The following is a 19,805-nucleotide window of genomic DNA, read 5'->3' on the forward strand; positions in this document are numbered from 1 at the left end:
AGTCCTCAGACTCAGGGTAGGTAAGCCTGGACATGGGAAGGACTGGAAGTTGAGATTTAGTGTCTGAGAATTGAGGGTAAATTCAAACAGGGCATAAGACCCAGAGGGGAGCAGGGCTGGCCTCCTGGAGCTGGGCTAGCCTCTGAGGCCTACATTATCCTTATCCCGTGTCTCTGTCTTTCCATCTCCTCCTCTCCTAGAGGGCATTGTCATCAATCTGAGGGTGCAGGGCTGCATGCCACAGTCAGGCTGCAACCTGTTTGATGGCACCAAGGCCATTGGACCCATAGATGTGAATGAGAACTGCAGCTCCCAGTCAGATGAGTTTCATATAGGAAAAGGAGGTGAATCCCTTGCACTGTAGCCTGTGACAAGATGACCCTTGTGGGACACCCAAAGCCATCCACCATGGCTAGCCAGGCCGGAGCATCACTCACTCAGATGTGTAAGCAAGTGGGGGAGGGAGATTCTCCAAGGAGGCTGTGGCAGCAGCATAGAAAGGTGTCCACTTAAGGAAGAGAGGAGGGATTGTGCCCCAGGAGACAAAAGCATTGAGGGGAGCATTGAATAATTCTGGGACAAGTGAGCTTGTGTGGCCTCTTCTTGTGCAAGGATAGACTCAGGGAGCAAGTGTCAGGTGCACAGCTACCTTCTTGGTTGTCCCATTCTACACACCCAGACCTGGCATCAGCCTGGGTCTCAGGGTTCATTTTTACCACCTCCAGTCTCTCCATCACCTTCTCCCATCCTCATCTATGATACCCAGCAGCCTTGCTCTATTGGAAAAAAATCAGAGAGAGAATCAAGGGGGGGTTGGTATAACAGAGAATGTAGGTGTTAAATGGGGGCTCCGGGAGTGTCTCTACTTGTGCATTCACAGGCAGCCACAGGGGCACTCACTTGGCAGATGGGGTGGTGGTGGAGTTTCCCAGAAGGGTTACAAGGGAAGGAGAAGTTATAGTAGAGACAGAAAATGGACTAGGAGTCTTACCTTCCCTAAATGTGTGGTTTCTGTCAGTCCCTGCCTCATGCATGACATGCATACTCACATAACTGCACACACACATGCATACTCACATACCTGCACACACATTTGCATGCTCACACATCTGTACACACACGTATGCTCAACATATGCATGTTCACACACCTGCACACAGACATATGTGTAGTCTTAACCTTCAAAGCTTCAAGGAGAAAGAGTTCAGGGGTGTGGGGAGATGGCTCAGCAGGAAAAGTTCTTGCCACACAGCATGAAGTCTAGAACCTGAAACCCCAGCAGGCATGTAAAACCGAGTGTAGCAGCACACATCCAAAACCCTAGCTCTGGTGTTGAGAGGAGAGAAGAAACAGATGAATTCCCAGAGCCTCCGACTGGCCAATCGGTGAGGTCTGGGTTCAATGAGAGTCTGTGTCTCAAAAGATAAGGTGGAAGATACCTCTGGCCTCCACATGCATACTCAAATACACACATCTGCACACATGCAAGCACACACATGCATGCTCACATACCAGCACACACACATGCATGCTCACATAGCTGCACACACATGCATGCTCACATACCTGCACACACACATGCATGCTCACATATCTGCAAACACACGTATGCTCACACACATGCATGTTCACACACCTGCACACAGACATATGCACATATACATACACACATGCTCACACACTTATACACAGGCTTGCATGCACAATAAAAACTTCAGAGAGTTGAGTGGGTTCCTCAAATGTTACATTTCCATTTTATTTTTATTTTTAGTACATTTCCTTATTTATGTGTATGTGTTGGTGTGCACACAGGTGGCCATGTGTTAGTGGAGGTAAGAGAAAAACTTCTTCCACTGTGTAAGTTCTGGGGATAGAACTCAGGACTGTGCTTTTCAAGCTTGTCGGACAAGTATCTTAACCCCCTGTGCTATGTTGGCCTTGTTTGAGTTTTAATCTGTTTGTCCACGTCCGTTGACTTAAGGATTTGAGTTGGATGCCAGAGAGGCTGCTTAGGGAGGCTAGCCAGTATCCCCGGAAGTCAATCTGGGAGACCCTCCATTATGAGTTTGCTCCTCACCCAGGCGCTCAGCCACTAGAATGCAGGAGTGGGCAAGCAGAAGGCCTAAGGAAAGTGTCGTCGCTGTCCCTGGACTGGACAACCGGATGGCAGATTTGTAAAATCGGCGAGGGGTGCCAGGAAACTGTCTGGCTCATAATGAATGGTGAGAAGAGAGCCTTGGAGTGAGACCCGCCCCTTCCGGCTCAGCCCTGAATTCCCGAAGCCACACCCCCGTGCCCCGCCCCCACCCACCGTCTCACAAACAGCAGCCTGCTTAGGTCCTGGAGGCACAACATCCCACCACGACCCCCCTCTGAGTGCATTCTGCCAGGTGACAGGGGCAGGCCAGAATAATGCCTGAATCCTTACAAGCCTAGATGTGGGGAATGGGGGACTGAACATGGTAGGCTGGGAGTGGAGATCTGGGTGTCTGGGAGGAAGGTAAGCTGAGAGAAGGAATGAGCTCCCAGGAGTGTGGGGCCAGCCTCCCAGAGCTGGGCTTGCCTCTGAGGTTCTCATGGTCTGTGTGTGTGAGCATCTCTGTCTCTCCCTTCTCCTCCTATCCTAGGAGGGCTCACCTCTGATCTGAAGGTGCAGGGTTGCATGTCCCAGCCTGGGTGCAACCTGCTCAATGGCACCCAGATAATAGGACCCATAGATGTGCATGAGGATTGCATTTTTCAATTAGGTGAGTTGCATGTGGGAAAACAACCCTATACTGCAGCCTCCATGCAAAAGGATACTTGTGGAATACCCCAAACCATCAACAGAGGCTATCCATGGCAGCCATTTAAATGAGATCTCTCTCTAGTGTGTACCTGGGAGGAGATTCTCCAGAGAGGATGCTGGAGATTGGGAGGTGGAGGACCAAGGAGAGACTGTGGCCTAGGGGATGAGGGGCTAGTGATTTGTGAGGTGGCTTAGTGGGCATAAACCTTACTACCTGAGTTCTGTCCCTGAGATCCACGTGGTGGAAGGAGAGAATCTGGAAAGTTGTCCTCTGATCCCCACAGTGTGCTGTGAAGTGAGCATACCCACACCACACAAGCAAGTAATAAATACATGATTCTGTCCCAGGGGAGCCTGTCTATATTGGCTATGAGGGGTTAATGGAAGGAAAGTCAGGGTGCAAGGTAGTTGCTCTGCACAGTATCTCATGCTGTGGACAGTGCTCTGATGCACAGCAGGGTTCATTCTTGAGAGCAAGAGCTTCTTTCTGATTGTATCTCATTTTAATTTATTATTGTCATGTATTCATTGTGCAGAGTGGTGGGCTTCATTGTGGCATTTTCATTCAACTATGTTGTGTACTCTGACCTTAATTACTCCCTTGTCCCCTCTTTGCCCCAAATAGTCTTCTTTCTTCTTTCACATCATAAATGTGCAAATTTGTGAGTGTTCATATGTGTGTGAATGTGTATACATGAGTGTGTGTGTGAATGTGTACACATGAGTGTGTTGTAGTGAGTAATCCTGTTTAGAGATACTGCTGACCATGCCTGCTTGGGGCTGGCCACAGATACCAACTGTTACACACAGGACAGAGAGCCGTGGATGGACTCAATAATGATAGCAAGGCAATAGGGAGCCATGGAAGGGAGAGAAGAGCCAGTAGGCATCCTGGCTCTTCTGGAAGTATGACTGAGAGACCAAAGCCAGTGCCATTTTAGAAAAGAGGACTAGAAACAGAATATGGGAATTTCAACCATAACCTGTGCAGACTGGCTCACATCACCCACCCAGTTAACAGATAACCACACATGGCTGTGACTCCAGCAAGAAGAAGAGATACCCCAGGTTAATCAACAGGGTTGCAAACCAACTTTCATGGGCTCATTTGTGCTAAAGATTAACCTATAGAAATTCCTTCAAATTCCTCTAGACACCCCAACCAATCAGCTTTGAACCTGTACTCCTCACCCTACCTATGGTTTTAGTCTTTATAAACCCCTGCACAAGGCTCAGGACCTTCTGCAACTGCCGCTTCAGTCTGTGGGATGAGGTCCCTGTCTAGGCTTGGATTCAATAAACCTTGTGCTGGCATTTGGGGAGTAGTCTCCTTGATGGTTTCTCTGGAGGTCCTGGGGACTGGGCATAACAGTGACCTTCTGTGATCTTGCCTCCGTTCCCTCTTCTGCCTATGTATCTCTAATTTTAGACCTTCAAGAGGGAACTGAGTGAGTGCAACCAGCATTAATCTTTATGTTGGCTCCTTTTCCCACAGCTGGATCCAGGGACTTTAGGGCATAAGCTGGATGTCACAGGCACCTTCTGTGGCATGAGAAAAGATACTAGGAGGGTCCAATTAATGCTGGTTGTGAGTGAGGTCCCATCAAGTGGGGTCAATTTGAAACTGAGAGGGATTTGTGCTCTCTCTCTCTCTCTCTCTCTCTCTCTCTCTCTCTCTCTCTCTCTCTCTTTCTCTCTCGCTGCAGGGGCTCTGAAATGCCAGCATGGGACTTTGGAGATCGCCAGAGATGTATCAAAGTATCAAAGCTGCCTCTCCAGTGGACAGCTGGCCAGACAACCTGTGATGTTGGTGAAGGCTGCCAGGACACCCTGATGATGATAGAGAATGGTAAGAGGGGCCTTCTGCATATAGACACCCCGCTTTTACTCAGCCCTGCTCTCTCAGATCTGTTGGACAATAGCCCTGACCTCCTCCCCAGACTGTCCTTTCTATCTGTCCAGGAGAGCAGGTGTACTTGGGTCTCATGTAAGGCTTCACGACTACTGAGGAACAAGAGGCCAAAGTCACAAAGCACAGGACTGGCCCGGTGCTGTCTATCACCTCCTAAACACAAGTGTGTCGACTAAGAGACCTCTGCAATGACCTGTCCACTACAGCCCCTCTCTGGGCTCCACCTCCTGCAGCAGGTGCTTGAGGGCTTCATGGGGAAGCTGGCTGCTGGGGAGAAAGGAAGGCAAGGTTTCAACTGCTGATGATGTGTACTGAGGGAAGCTCATTTACAAAATCTTCCTCGCTGGAAAGCAGCTAGCAGCTCACTTCCTCCACTTTGCCCTTGTTTTCTCCACAGCCCACTGCCCCCAGCCCCTCCTCTTCCTGGCCTTTCCCTCTCCATTGCCTTCTGCATTCTCTCCTCTGCACTTCCCTGAGATCCACAGCAACTCCAAACTCCCCTGGCTGACCTCTTCCAACAACCCTGAATGAAGTGTATTTTCTTTTTTTTAAGATCTTATTTTTAGTTTTTGTTTTCTCTCTCTCTCTCTCTCTCTCTCTCTCTCTCTCTATCTATCTCTCACTCTCTCTCTCTCTCTCTGTGTGTGTGTGTGTGTGTGCCTGCAGAAACCACAAGAGTGCATTGGATCCCCCAGAGGGGGAGTTAGAAATTGTTGTGAGCCTCCCAAAGTGGTGCTAGGAGCTCTGCTTGGCATTATCCTTTTTATTTATTTATTTATTTATTTATTTATTTATTTATTTATTTATTTATTTCACGTCCAGGCAGAAGTTTCCACTGCCTCCTCTACTCCCAGGTAAGTCCTCCCCTAAGAAGTCTACTAAGTCTGTACCATCATCTAGTTCAGGCAGGAACAAAGTACCTCTCCACCCCCGCCCCCAAACACCTCAGTGTCTAGACTGAGCAAGGTATCTCTCCATATAGAATGGGCTCCAAGTCAGTTTGTATGTTAGTGTTAGATCTTGGACCCACTGCCAGTGGCCTCATATATTGCCCTAGCCACACCATTGTCACCTATACTAAGGGAGTCTAGTTTGGTCTTATGCAGGTTCCCCATTTGTCAGATCTGACTCAGTAATCTCTCGATAGCCCAGGTCAGCTGATTCTGTGGGGTTCCCTGTTGTTCCCTTTGTTCATATTATCGCTCCTCCCTCACCTTGATTGTGCTCCAGGAGCTTGGCCCATTGGTTAGTTGTAGATTTCTGCATCTGCTTCCATCTGTTTCTGAAAAAGGGTTCTAGCTTCTCCGGGGTTGTAGATTGTAGGCTGACTATCTTTTGTTTTATGTCTGGTATCCACTTATGAGTAAATACACACTCCATTTGTCTTTCTGGGTCTGGGTTACCTCACTTGGGATAGTTTTTCCTAGTTCTATCCATTTGCCTGCAAATTTTAAGATGTCACTGTTTCTAACCACTGAGTAGTACTCTACTGTGTAAATGTACCACATTTTCTTTATCCATTCTTCAGTTGAGGATCATTAGATATTTTCCAAGTTCTGGCTATTATGAATAATACTGCTATGAACATAGTTGAACAAATGTTTTTGTGGTGTGAATGTGCCTCCTTTGTTTTTTTGTTTGTTTGTTTTGGTTTTGGTTATTGTTTTTGTTTGGTGGATTTGTTTTTGTTTTTGTTTTTGTTTTTTTCAGACATGGTTTCTCTGTGGCTTTTGAAGGCTGTCCTGGAACTAGCTCTTGTACACCAGGCTGGTCTCGAACTCACAGAGATCCACCTGCCTCTGCCTCCCGAGTGCTGGGATTAAAGGCATGCACCATCACCGCCCAGCAGAATGTGCCTCCTTTGGCTATATGGCCAAAAGAAGTATTGCAGGGTCTTGAGGTAGGTTGATCCCTAATTTTCTGAGAAATCTTCATACTGATTTCCACAGCAGCTGTACAAGTTTGCACTCTCACCAGCAATGTAGTGTTCCCTTTTCTCCACATTCTCTCCAGCATAAACTGTCATTGATGTTTTTGATGTCAGCCACTCTGATCACCAACTCTGATGGTGTCTCAGAGCTGTTTCATTTGCATTTACCTAATGACTAAGACTGTTGCTGCTCCCCATTCTTAACTGCTCAGCCATCTCTCTGGCCCTGGTACTTTTTGTCTTTTTCTTTTCATTTATTTTTTTAATTATGAGTAGGGGTTGCCAGTGTGCACCAATGAGTCTGTGGAGTACAACCCAGAGGAATCTACTCTGTCCTTCAACATGTAGGTCCCAAGAATTGAACTCAGGATGTCCAGATTGGTGTCAGGTGTTTCACCTGCTGAGCCAACTCACTGACCCACCCCCAGGGTGGGTTTTCTGACAACCCCCCAGCCTCACACTCTGGCTCTGCACAGCCCTGTTTTTCCTGCATATGTTCCCTCTTTCCATATGGCTGGCTTTGGTTCACGGGCCTCTCCTTCGGGGCTTTTGCATTTCTTCTTCCTACTGGACACTGGGTTGGGGCTTTGTCTGGTGTTAAACTGGCAGGCTTAACTACCCTTGTCTGGTGTTAAACTGGCAGGCTTCATGTTTCTGTGTTCTAGAATATTTTGTGAGGAAGGGATTTTTCTCAACTATTTAGTAAAAGTTGTGATTAAAGCCACTGGTTGCTTCTATGGTCCCTCCTTCCTTTACACAGTGAAGTCTGTCTAGCTCCAAAGGACCCCCTAGGCTCTCCCTACACATAGTCCCAGCATCTCTGTAGGCTTTCCCTGCTCTCCTAACCACAGCCCCAGTTCCCTGTAGTCATGCCTGCATGAGAGGAGCCCTGGAGGGCTTGCTAGGGAGACTGAGGCATGTTGGAGAACAAAGAAGGAATAACTGATCCAAACCCAAAGCCTCCCACTGCCCCTCACTACCATCAGTTGCTTCCCAGCCCCAGGGACCTACGCTGCCCACTCTGCTTTTCTAAAGATGACTGTGGGAATCCACCCAAGCAGGTCTGCCCTGCAGGCAGCACACACTGCTACTGTGGAGTCCTCAGGCTCAGGGAAGGTAAGCCTGGACACGGGGACCCTGTGGGACTGAACACAGTAGGCTTGGAGGGGGAGATCTGGGTGACTGGGAAGAAAGGTAAAGTGAGCAAGGGAATGAGCCTTAAGGAGTGTGGAACTAGCCTCCCAGAGCTGGGCTTGCTTCCTGCATGTGTGAGCTCTGTGTGTGTGTGTGAGCTGTCTCTCCCCTCTCCTCCCATCCTAGGGGAGATCACCTCCAATCTGAGGGTGCAGGGCTGCATGTCCCAGCCAGGCTGCAACCTGCAAAATGGCTCCCAGAAAACTGGACCCATGAATGTGCGTGAAGACTGCAGTACTCGGATAAGTGAGAGGGATGTGGGGAAAAGTAAGTTCCACCTTGTGCTGTGACCTCAAGGCAAGACGATTCTTATGGGGTGTGGGACCCTGAAAGTTATCAATTGAGCCAGCCAACAATGCCTTTTAAATGACCATCACTCACTCAGTCATGTGCACACAAAGTGATTTTTCCAAAGTTGGAGGGGGTTGGGAGGCAGAGGGCCAAAGAGAAGTGTCCAGTTGAAAGAGAAAGGGAGGGAGTGTGGCCCAAGGCCAGGAGACAAGAGCCCATTGAGGAGAGCTTTAAAGAAGTTTGAGAAAAGTGAGCCTGGGTGACCTGCCTGGGTGGGAGGTGCGATGTAAAAGGGAAGACAGTTGGGGTGCACAGTGGTCACCTCGCTGCTGTCAACATCCTGGCACCTGGCCTGACTTTTTTAGAACACAAGTGTTTATTTCTGATATTTTCACATGCCCTGACCTCTGGTCACCCCAGGTATTCAATTTCACTTAGATTAACCCTTGCCATTCTTTCCACCTCTTCTTTTGTCCCCCATTCATGAAGCTGGGTAATCCTAGTGACCTTGCTCCACAGAAAGAAAAGCATAGAAAGAATGGATGGGTCTAGTTGGAACTTTCTTTGGGTTGCCAACAAGCTCCCAAATAAAGATATGGAGACTTAATATTAGTTATGAAAGCTCCGCCTTAACTTCAGCTTGTCCCACTAACTCTTATAACTTAATTTAACCTGTTTGTGTTCCTCTACATTTTGCCATGGGGCTTTTTACTTTTCTTTCACTCTGTATGTTCTGCTTTCCTGTTCCCTCTGTGTCTAGAAGTCTGCCCCCCAGTCTCTCCCCAGCATCTCTTTTCTTTCCCCACCCCATCCCAGCAAGCCTAAATTCCTCCTCCTACTTACTCTCCCTGCACAGAAGTCCTGCCTATACTTCCTCCCTCGCTATTGGCTGTTCAGCTTTTTATTATTAGATCAGATGCCTTCGGGCAGGCAAGGTAAAACACATCTTTACATAGTTAAACAAATATTCCGAACATAAACAAATGCAACACATCTATGGGGCTTCCTGGCCTGGGTAGAGGAGATACTCAGCTTCTCAGCTCGGTCATTCTGAGCTATGGTAGTACAGAATGGGGCCCACAACTGGCAGAGAGTGATGAAGGTGTCACAAAGAGCTTCATCAAGGAGGTGACCCCACCTCCCATGCCATCTTAGGTTTCCTGGTAGAAATGGCTTGTCAGGGACTGAGGAGAATGTAGATGGACTTTTCTCTTTAGGCTGCCAGCTCATAGACAATGACATGGAGACTTATTATTAATTATAAAAGCTCAGTCTTAATTCAGACTTGTTTCTAAATAGTTATTGTAACTTAAATTAGCCCATATTTTTAAAATCTACGTTCTTCCATTCTCATTGCCTCATCTCTCCATTATGTCCATCCTGAGTATCCCACATCTGGCTGGAGACTCTGATTTCTTCTTCTCAGAGCTCTCTCTGTCAAGAAGTCCCTCCAAATCTCCTGCCTAGCTATTGGCCATTTAGCTTTTCATTAAACCAATCACAGTGACATCCTCACACAGTGTGCAAGACTATTCCACAACAGGAGAGGGCTCTGTGGGTGAGAGCATTTGCTATGCAAACATGAGGACCTGAGTCCAAGTCCATAGCATCCATCTAAAATGATGGGTGTGTCCACAAACACACCTGTAACCCAGTGTTGTGAGAGGCAGAGACAGGAGGCACTTGCTGATTGCCAGCCTATCCCCAGGTCAATGAGAGACACTGTCTCAAGGAATAAGGTGGAAAGCAATAGAAAAGGATATTTGACATCTTTGTCTGGCCTTTGCACACACATGTACACACACACACACACACACACACACACACACACACACACACACACACCAAAAGAGAAAAGATTTATTACCAGAACTATGAGTGCAAAGACTCTGATATAGGACAGACAGGCAAACAGACAGATTGGTTCCATAGAGGATGGGATGCTGGTGGAGTTGAGGTGTGATTTCACTTTCCAAGATGAGGTGAGTGAAGGATGAAGGGAGAGCTACTCCAAGCAGAAGCATCATCAAAGCCAGGGAGGCAGGATGCAGAGGTAGGTAGAATCTAGATGGCTACAATCCCTTGCACTTCCCAGCTGGGGATGGACTTTCTCCCAGGATTGGGCAGCCAAAAGATCGAGGGTGAGACAGAGGCCAGGCCGTTCCTCTTCCTTTTGATTAATGTTCATTAATTAAGTTTGTTTTTCATCTCTGAGACTGGAACCCTGATAGTATGCAGTGTGGTTTAAAAATATATTCCAGGGGCTAGAGAGATGGTTCAGCAGTTAAGAGCACTTGCTGCTCTTCTTGAGGTCCCAGGTTAAATCCCCAGCACCCATATGGTAATGAGCAACTCTGTAACTCCAGTTCTAGGGATCCAGTACCCCCTTCTGGCATTTGCAAGGACTGTATATATGTGATGGGCACACGCGCGCGCGCGCGCGCACACGCACACACACACACACACACACACACACACACAAATCACATAAACATAAGAGTAAATTTGTTTAAAAAGAGAAAACACATTCCACATATACTGTGCATACCACACAGTGTACACAACAGCCACAAACATACATACACAGTCACACTGTGCTTCAGACACCCATCCCACACATGTTGGATCCTTTCTCATTTACATTAAAACTCCAGAAACCTCATGTGCTGCCCCTCCCAATAGAACTCATAGATAAGGTACATGCGGAACATGCTACAGGCCACACACAAACTAAATACAGATAATACAGAACACCCACCTTGCCCAACACAGATACAAAGCTTTACCACACACATTACATATCTGTACACACCATGTGTGCATCCCTCACATCCCCACATGGCATTGGAACCATGTCTTGGAAGAGCATAGCCATCCCTGACTGGATTAAGTTGGGCAGTTTAGCCAATATTTATTGGGGCTCAGCAAAACCCAGCAGAAGATGCTAGGAGTGCAGGAGTGCAGGATGTGGGTGGGGGAGGTCTGGAGGAGCAGAACAGCTCTTGCAAGGGTTCAGGAGTGAGAGAGGGTTAGGTGTGAGCATTCTGATTGCCCACAGTAGACCATTTAAAAGACAAACCAAAGATGATCATGGAAGCCACTATTTGCCTCTCTGGGAAACCAGGCAGTGGTCACAGGAAGACCCCAGCCATTAAGATTCTCAAGTCTACATCAGAGGGAAGAGTAGCTGCAAGCACCATTTGTTGAAGCCTCTTACACCAGGTTGAGGGGTGGAGGGGATGCTACATGACATTGGGGACAGGAGTATGTGCAAGTACCTAGAAATAGACCATGTACCTGCCACACTCCCTGTCTATATGGACCCACCATTGGTCACCAGAATTCTGTTTGGTCCTTAGGTAAGCAGTCCTTGATTAACATTGATACTCTATTGCCTCCTGCTGTCCTCTTCCCTTTGTTGTCACTAGAGCTGCTCAGTTACCTTGGCATGTCCTTCTGTCTTCCATGAGTCCCTGACACTGTGTCAAACCCCTAGCCTGAAGGACTGTATCTGTGGCATAGTGACCAGGAGGGAGAGGAGGATGATATGTCCATGTGGAAGTACAAAGGCCAAGTCACACAGGACCCCATGGACCGTTTTAAGAAGTCAGATTTTATTCTGTGGGAGATGAGAACCTAACAGAAGTTTCTGGCTTCTCTGGGCTTCTCAGAGTTTCTCATGGCTGGCATGATTACTATATCTTTTAAAAGGATCCTGGTGCTACATAGTAAATAAGGTGAGGGAGAAGGGAAGGGGCCTCAGAGAGACCCATGACAGGCAGGCAAAGGCCCTGGTATCTTGCATCTGGGTGGAAGCATTAGAGGTGGCCACAGTGCTCAGGTTCTTATACTTTGCTGCATAAGCCACAGGGTTTTCTAGAGAATGCAGCATGGGATGGAGAGAAAACATGGATAAGAATTGGGGTGACTCTGCCTCTTGTGCTACGGGGGAAAGGAGCCACCTTTGAGAAGGTGGGGAGGATGTGGGGGGGGCAGAGAGAGTGCAGATCTGTTCTGCAGGAGCAGGGCACCTGGAGCTGCACATTTGTCACCTGGGAAATGAAGACATGGCCAGCCCCCAACTGGAGGCCATCAAGGAGGGTGAGAGTGCTTGTGGACACTCAGTCCCGCTCCAGGAAATTTGTGTATCATGGGGCACATGAGATTATGTGATGATCATGTGAGGTCCTTAGGGAAGGTCAAGTTCAAGGTTGTCTAACTAGACTGCTGTGTTCAACCTTGACCTGAAGGAGACAGAAAGCCTAAATTCTGAGTCCAGCTCTGCCACCTACTGCCTGGGTGACATTGGGCAAACCCCTCAGCACTTCCTGCCTCAGCTTCCCTACCTTGAGAATGCTGCCCCTTGCTGTGGGGGTTGTGAAGAGGAAATGACACATGCAGGCAACAGTAAAGATAGGAGCTGGCTCTGGAGTCCCAGTGCTCCAGAGACAGAGGCTAGAGGACAGCCAGTGTCAGGTCAGCCTGGACCACACAGCAAGAGCTTGTCTCAAACACACAAAAATGGGGGTACAGTGAGCTCATTTCTAGAGAGCCATTTCTGTATCCAGGCACCAAACAGGGCCCAGTGCTCACTAGAGGTCAACATAGTGATTTCTTTGGAATCTAGGATTTCTCAGTCCAAAGAGATGCATTTGGCTGGGGTGCTTGCTGTGCAAACATAAAAACCTGAGTCCAATTCCTTGCACTCATGGGGAGAGAGAGAGAGAGAGAGAGAGAGAGAGAGAGAGAGAGAGAGAGAGAGAGAGAGAGAGAGACCTGCTGTAGTGGAATATGCTTATAATCCCAGCCCTGTCAAGGCAGCAATGGGAAGACCCCCAGGACTTTCTGGCCAGCCCTCCTCTCCTACTTAAGCTTCAGACTATTAAGGGATCATGTCTTGAAAAACAAGTCGAGGGTTGCTGAGATGTTTCATCAGGTTAAAGTACTGGCTACCATACCTGAAGTTCTAAATTCATTCCCTGGGTCCCATGTGGTGGAAGGAGAGAACTACCGAAGTTGTGGCACACATACAGAAATACACACACACACACACACACACACACACACACACACACACACACACACACACTTCAATGTAATAAAAGTATATAAATAAAAAGGGAAAAGATAGGCTGGGGAGAAAAAATCAGGGAATAAAAGTACATGCTGCGGGGAAGCAAGATGTGTAATTTGTTCAAGATGGCAGTTGCACTTTCCTCTGGCTTCTACGATGCCAACTGTTGATTATTGCGTGCCGCGTGAGCTCGTAGTCTGTAAGGCTAAAATTTCTCTATTCCGATAAACACCAAACGATTAAAAACGCAAGCCAGAGCATGCCAGGGGCAGCCAGGCAGCCAGGCCAGAGAGAAGGGGCTATTCACATGTTCGTAGTCCGTTAAGAAACCCCCACGCATCATCCTGAACACCCCTTAACCACACCCTGACAGGCATGGTTAAGTACACCTGATCATAACTACAAGGTCAAGATTATGATACTTTTCATTGTCAAAAAAAAAATCTGTCTGTTTTAAAATGGTAATGCTTTTAGCCAAGTTGCTTCTAACATGAATATGCTACTAATGTGTCTAATACTTATGTTTCCACAAACTCTAAGGATTCTTGTAAGTTCCAGGGAGCTGAATCAGATCCAAACAGGTCAGATTCACTCCAGGTAATATTCAATCTTTCCCTGGTCCCAAATTCCCTTCACTCATCTTGGGACACCTCGGGAACCCCTCCCTCATCTTACAATCTTCCCCTCAAGTGACAGGACCTAAGAAAATTTTTTTTTCTAATCTCAACCTTGTCTTCTGCTCTGTCAACATCTTGCCAGGTCTAAGAGGCGCCAGGGAGTTGCATACAGCCTGGACTACAATGAAACAACCAGCTTCCCCAGGACGTGGCAGCACCCCAACCTTCTCGGGTCCCCCAAAGATGGTCAACGCCCCCCATGTCAGCAGGAAGCAGTCTTAAGAAGTCGACGCCCTTATTCCTTAACCTGCCATGTCTAAACACCCACCTTTTTTTAATAATAAGTAGAGGTGGGAATGAAAGGTTCAGGCATTATGCTGGCCTGCCCCTGTTACCTGGTGGAATCCACTCAGGCAATACCCTGGTCAGCCCAAGGTTCCATGGGAAAGAAATCTGTACGCAGGTGCAGAGGACCCCTTTAAAAGATAGGCCTCTGCCCTCTCTCTCTCTCTCTGTCTGTTCCCGCTCTCTTTCTCTCTCTGTCTCTCTGTCTCTCTCTCTCCCCCCGTCTCTCTGTTCCCCGCTCTGTCTCTCTATGGCGACCGGCCATGGCGGTCAGCCATTGCCCTGTTCCTCTTCTTAGTCTACCCATTCTGCCTTATAATAAACTTATAGTCAATATGTCCATCTCAATATTTCTCTTTTCTTCTTTTTAAACAAAAGAATAACTGCGTGGTTACGGAGTCTCCCTACAATATGTACACATATATGTACACACACAAACACACACAAAAGGTAAGGGTAGCTTGGAGCCTTTCATGTCTATCAGGACACGAAGTCAGATGGGGAGTAGAGAATGGCAGAAGAGGAGCCATCAGTGGAGTAGCAAGCCTTCCTCACAAGGCTCTGAGAGGAGCAGGTGTTTAGGGAGGAGCAGGGTGAATGGAGCTGCAGGCTTGGAGGCTTTGACTTCTGAGTCAAAGGGATGTCACAGCCAGGGCACAGGGAGTATGACTTGGAATGTGATAGCTGCCCTTAGGCCAGAAGCTGAGGGACAGCATGATGGCTGTGTGACTCACAAACCCTGTGATTTCCCCCTCCACAGACACTATGATGTGTTACAAAGGCACCATGTTGAGGCTTGGTGTTGGCTTTGCTAAGGAAGCTGTCCAGTGGTCTGTTTTATTGACCCAAGTGTGAACCTGAGGAAACATGTCAGGAAACACTCCTGCTTGTAGACATAGGTGTGTGGGATGAGATGGAGGACTGCACTCCTGCATGGGGCCACTTCCCTCATGTCTGGGCTGTACTCTCTCTGTGCCTTGTCTTGCTTGGTGGTGATGTACTGGTAGCCCCAAGCTCAGAGATGATAGAGGTAGTGAAACAACCAAAGGGACCCTGATCACCCCATCTTTAAAGGAGAATTGCTCTTCTTGGTGTGACTCAGTTAGTACAGTCCCTGTTTAGCATGCCTAAAGCCTTGAGTTGGATCCCTACCACCAGGTAAACTGGGCACACCTGTAATCACAGGACTGGGAAAGAAGAGACAATGAAATTTAAATTCAATGCCATCCTCACCTATATAGTAGATTCAAGATCAGCCTGGCCTATCTGAGACTCTCAAAGAGCAAGAGAATGAGGCAAAGTGCTAAAGAAACAGAGAGAGGAGGGAGAGAGGGAGGGAAGGACTGAGGAGGGAGGGACAAATGGTGGAGGGAGGAGGGAAGGAGGGAAGGAGGGAGGGAGGAGTAGAGGGAGGGGGAAGGAGTGGAGGGAGGGTGGGAAGGAGGGAAGAAGGAGGGAGGAGAAACAGAGGGGTGGGGAGAGAGCCTAGCACCTGTTTGGGGCTCACCCTTTTGCAGCTTTACAGGGAAAGGGAAAAGGAGAGAGAAACAGAACACAGGGACCAGCTGTGGGTGTGAAGGGCAGAGTTCGGAGAGAAATTCATCAGGGTAGAAGATGGTGAGCACAGTGAGGCTGCAGCCTGTAGGAGGGGCTCAGAGAACACTGTGTACACACAGTGCGCAACAAGATCTGCAAGGGGCAGGGCAGAAGCATCCAGGCTTGAGCTTCAGGCTTTGGTGGACACAGAACATGTCATGTCCCATTGTCACTGGGAATTGTGCTTTCCCTGTGACTGGGAACATCAAGGAACCCAAGAACTGGGCTCCCAGGCCTTGTCACCCTCCCCTTCCCAACCCAGCTCACACTCTCTTATACCCACAGGACCAAGAACACTCCTAATGGGGAGCAAAGCCTGCACCAGGGCTAGGGCAGAGGACAAAGTTGACATCTCCATACACTCCAGTCCGCCTGGAATGTTGGTAGCTTCCTACTCACTCTTCTGTTCCTCCGAACTGTGCAATGAAGCCAGCAACAGCAGTGTCCTGCTGAGCTGCCTCCCTCGTCGAGTATGGCATCTAGACATGGAGGGACCCAGACATTTGGAAGTTAAGCTGATGGCTGTAGTTGAAAGCATGCAGTGCACCCCAACCCTTCTCTCTGTCCTCAGCTGTCCCTCCCCCGGAAACCTGTAGTGTCCTGTGTATGTGGAGTTCTTTGGATCCTGCTTTGAGAGAACCAACTTTGTCACCTGCCCTCAGGGTACCTCTGACTGTTACAAGGGTGACATTGTGCTTCAGGGAGGTGAGTGCTGAAGGTTGGGCTGTAGGGGTGATAGAAGCACCATGGCTCCAGCAGTTGAAGATGGAGGCTTGTACCCTAACTCTTAGGTCTGAGGAAGAATAGAGGAGGGTGCCTCAGATGGAAGAGGGCTGGGCCTGGATCCCTGGGTCTGATGGAAGAGGGCTGGACCTGGATTCCTGGATCTGAGGGAGGAGGCTGGGCCTGGACTCCTGGGTCTGAAGGAGGAGGCTGGGCCTGGACCCCTGGGTCTGAGGGAGGAGGCTGGGCCTGGACCCCTGGGTCTGAGGAAGGAGGGCTGGGCATGGATCCCTGGGTCTGAGGGAAGAAGGCTAGGCCTGGACCCTTGGGTCTGAGGTAAGAAGGCTGGGCCTGGACCCCTGCCTCTAAAGAAGGAGTGCTGGGCCCAAAACTTGGGGTAGGAAGGAGAAGGACTAGGGCCTGGACCCCTGGGTCTGAGGGAGGAAGGCTGGGGCCTGGACTCATGAGGCTGAGGGTTGGGCCTTTAACCATGTCAGGGAGTAGGGCTGGGACCTGGAGTCAAAGATGGAGGAAGGAAGGTGGGTTAGAGTCAGGGTTTGGGGGAGAAGGATGGGACTGGGATTCCTGGGTATGAGTTTCCCAGCACTACTAGACTGTAGCTCTCCTAACTGCTCTTCACCCTCCAGGTGGGGTGTCTTCCACAGTGAGCCTTCGGGGATGCATGTCCTCACCTGCCAAAACCTTACTGGGTGGCTCCAAAAGCATTGGTGTCTTCTCAGTAAAGGAACTCTCTGAGGGCACAAAGGATCTACCTGAGGACGAAAATGACAAAAATCCTCTGGGTGGAGGTGCTTCAGCCTCTTCCCCCCCTTGGCTGTTAGGGCTGGGGATCCTCTTAGCCCTTTGTCTGTCGGGCTTTGTCCTCTCTGCTGAACCCATTCCCCTGTGATTCTTAATCCCTGTTGGCCCCCACACCCAGCTGTCCTCTGATGTCATAGCCTAAGACCTTTGTATATGAGAGTCAATGAATTCACGCTGCACCACAGCTGACATCCACGTGTTGGCCACACATGTGAAATAATACAGTCACTGTTCTTCCTGCATATACTGGATTTCTCTACTTGAGGAGATGATGGCACTCTATAGGATCCTTTGAGAGACCTGCTGTCAAGGCCCGGCCTCCAACCCCCCTTTCTCCACTGCTTGCTGCAAGCCCCTCTACAATCTAAGAGAACACGGATATAGCTTTATATCTGGTCTTCAGGCTAGGTTCTCTCTCACATAATGCATAAAAGAACTCATAGTAGAGAGAAACCCTATGATTGTAATCAATGTAGGAAAGCCTTTGCATATCATAGTCATCTTCTAAGGCATAAACTAACTCACACTGGAGAGAAACCCTATGAATGCAATGAGTGTGGGAAAGTATTTCACAACAGACTGATGTCCAAATTCATAAAATAAACCACTATGAATGCAATCAAGATGGTAAAGCTTTTGCATATAAATCTTCTAAAGTATGAAATAATCCATACTAGAGAGAAATCCTGTGAGTGAAATCAATGTTGGGCTGGGCGTTGGTGCCTCACGCCTTTAATCCCAGCACTCGGGAGGCAGAGGTAGAGGCAGAAGGATCTCTGTGAGTTCGAGGCCAGCCTGGTCTCCAGAGCGAGTGCCAGGATAGGATCCAAAGTTACACAGAGAAATCCTATCTTGAAAAAAACCCCAAAAGAAAGAAATCAATGTTGGAAAGACTTTTCACAAGAGTCCTCTAAATTCATAAAAGAACCCATACTAGAGAGAAGCCTTATGAATGTAATCAATGTGGTAAAGCCTCTTGATAGGATAGTAGTTTCTAAACACATAAAAGAACACATACAAGAGAGAAAGAAACCCTATGAATGTAGTCAATGTGGTAAAGTCTTTCACAGCACAGTAATCTTTAAACACAGAAAAGAACATGTATTGGAGAGAAACTCTATGAAAGTAATGTGGTAAAGCCTTTGCACATCGTTGTAGTCTTTGAAATTATGAGAAAAAAATCATACTGCATAGAAACTATAAATGTAGTCAATGTGGTAAGGTTTTACACTTTGTGGTGGTCTTTATACATGAATAAAACTTTTAGTGTTTGATCATTCTATTACAGCCTGTTCATATCACAATAGTCTTTGAGGACCTGAAAAAAGTCATATAGAAGAAAGTCTGGCTATAAAGGATTTCTTAAGATCTTTAGCCAACACATTTTAGTTACACAAGAGTATTCTGGAGAAAATAATTTCACAGTGTCAACAATCTGTTCAAGCAGTATAATACCTGTCTCTCTCTCTCTTTTTTTTTTCCCCCGAGACAGAGTTTCTCTGTGTAGCTTTGGAGCCTATCCTGGCACTTGCTCAGGAGTCCAGGCTGGCCTCGAACTCACAGAGATCCGCCTGTCTCTGCCTCCTGAGTGCTGGGATTAAAGGCGTGCGCCACCAACACCTGTCTTTATTTTGTTTGCACTTGCAATCTCATATCGACAAAGCCCTACAAATTTAAATGAAAGTGGCATGGCAACAGGTGTCAGACATGGCTGCTATAGCAGAATGCTTAGATCTCACATTCTCAAACTGCAGCATGAACCAGAGAGTTGGAACTGGAAATGGTGTGCCCATGTAAAATATGAAAGCATACCCCCAGTGACATATTTTCTCCAGCAGGGCAACATTTCCTAAATCATCCCAAATAATACCACAAATTGATAAGTATTGATTTCTCTGACTTCCAGCCTACATGCTTGTTTTCTGTTATATGAAGCAGTCCATGATACTGAAAAACTATAGATAAGCCTTTATATGCCTCAACATCTGGGTTACAGGAATGAATGCTTATAAAAGAAAAAGTCAGGATTGAAAATATTCAATGATTTTTGTTAATTTTTATTTTGTTATGTCAGTGTGTCTTCAGATATGTGCATGTGATCAGATTAGTAAACCCCTTAGTCTTCCTGTATTTATTTCTAACAGGAATTACAGAATGTTGTCAAAAAAACCCTCAGTTGGATTCTGGGCAGAGACTTGTCTTAACTGATTGGCCCTTTGTTTATCCCTCTCAATATTTTAGACCACTGAATCCTCTGTATTAGGAATTACAGGAAGTTGTCAAAAACCTGACCTTGGTCCTGGGAATGAACTTTTAACTGCTTGGCCACATCTCTAGCCTTATGATATTTTAAACATTTATGTGTTATCTTGACTCTAGAAAATAAGGAAGAATGAGAAAAATCTTATTCATGTAAACAACATGGTAAAGATTTTACGTATCACACTGGGCTGGGCAGTGGTGGCACACACCTTTAATGCCAGCACTCTGGAGGCAGAGACAGGTGGATCTCT

The 19,805-nt window shown here is 47.6% G+C and overlaps 1 pseudogene; it reads left to right on the forward strand.

Moving 5' to 3' along the window:
* Nucleotides 1-235: 235 nt before the first annotated feature.
* On the forward strand, nt 236-17,364 carry LOC100768266 (annotated as a pseudogene).
* Nucleotides 17,365-19,805: the final 2,441 nt, after the last annotated feature.

Source organism: Cricetulus griseus (genome assembly GCF_003668045.3).
Source record: "Cricetulus griseus strain 17A/GY chromosome 1 unlocalized genomic scaffold, alternate assembly CriGri-PICRH-1.0 chr1_0, whole genome shotgun sequence".
Taxonomy (NCBI): domain Eukaryota; kingdom Metazoa; phylum Chordata; class Mammalia; order Rodentia; family Cricetidae; genus Cricetulus; species Cricetulus griseus.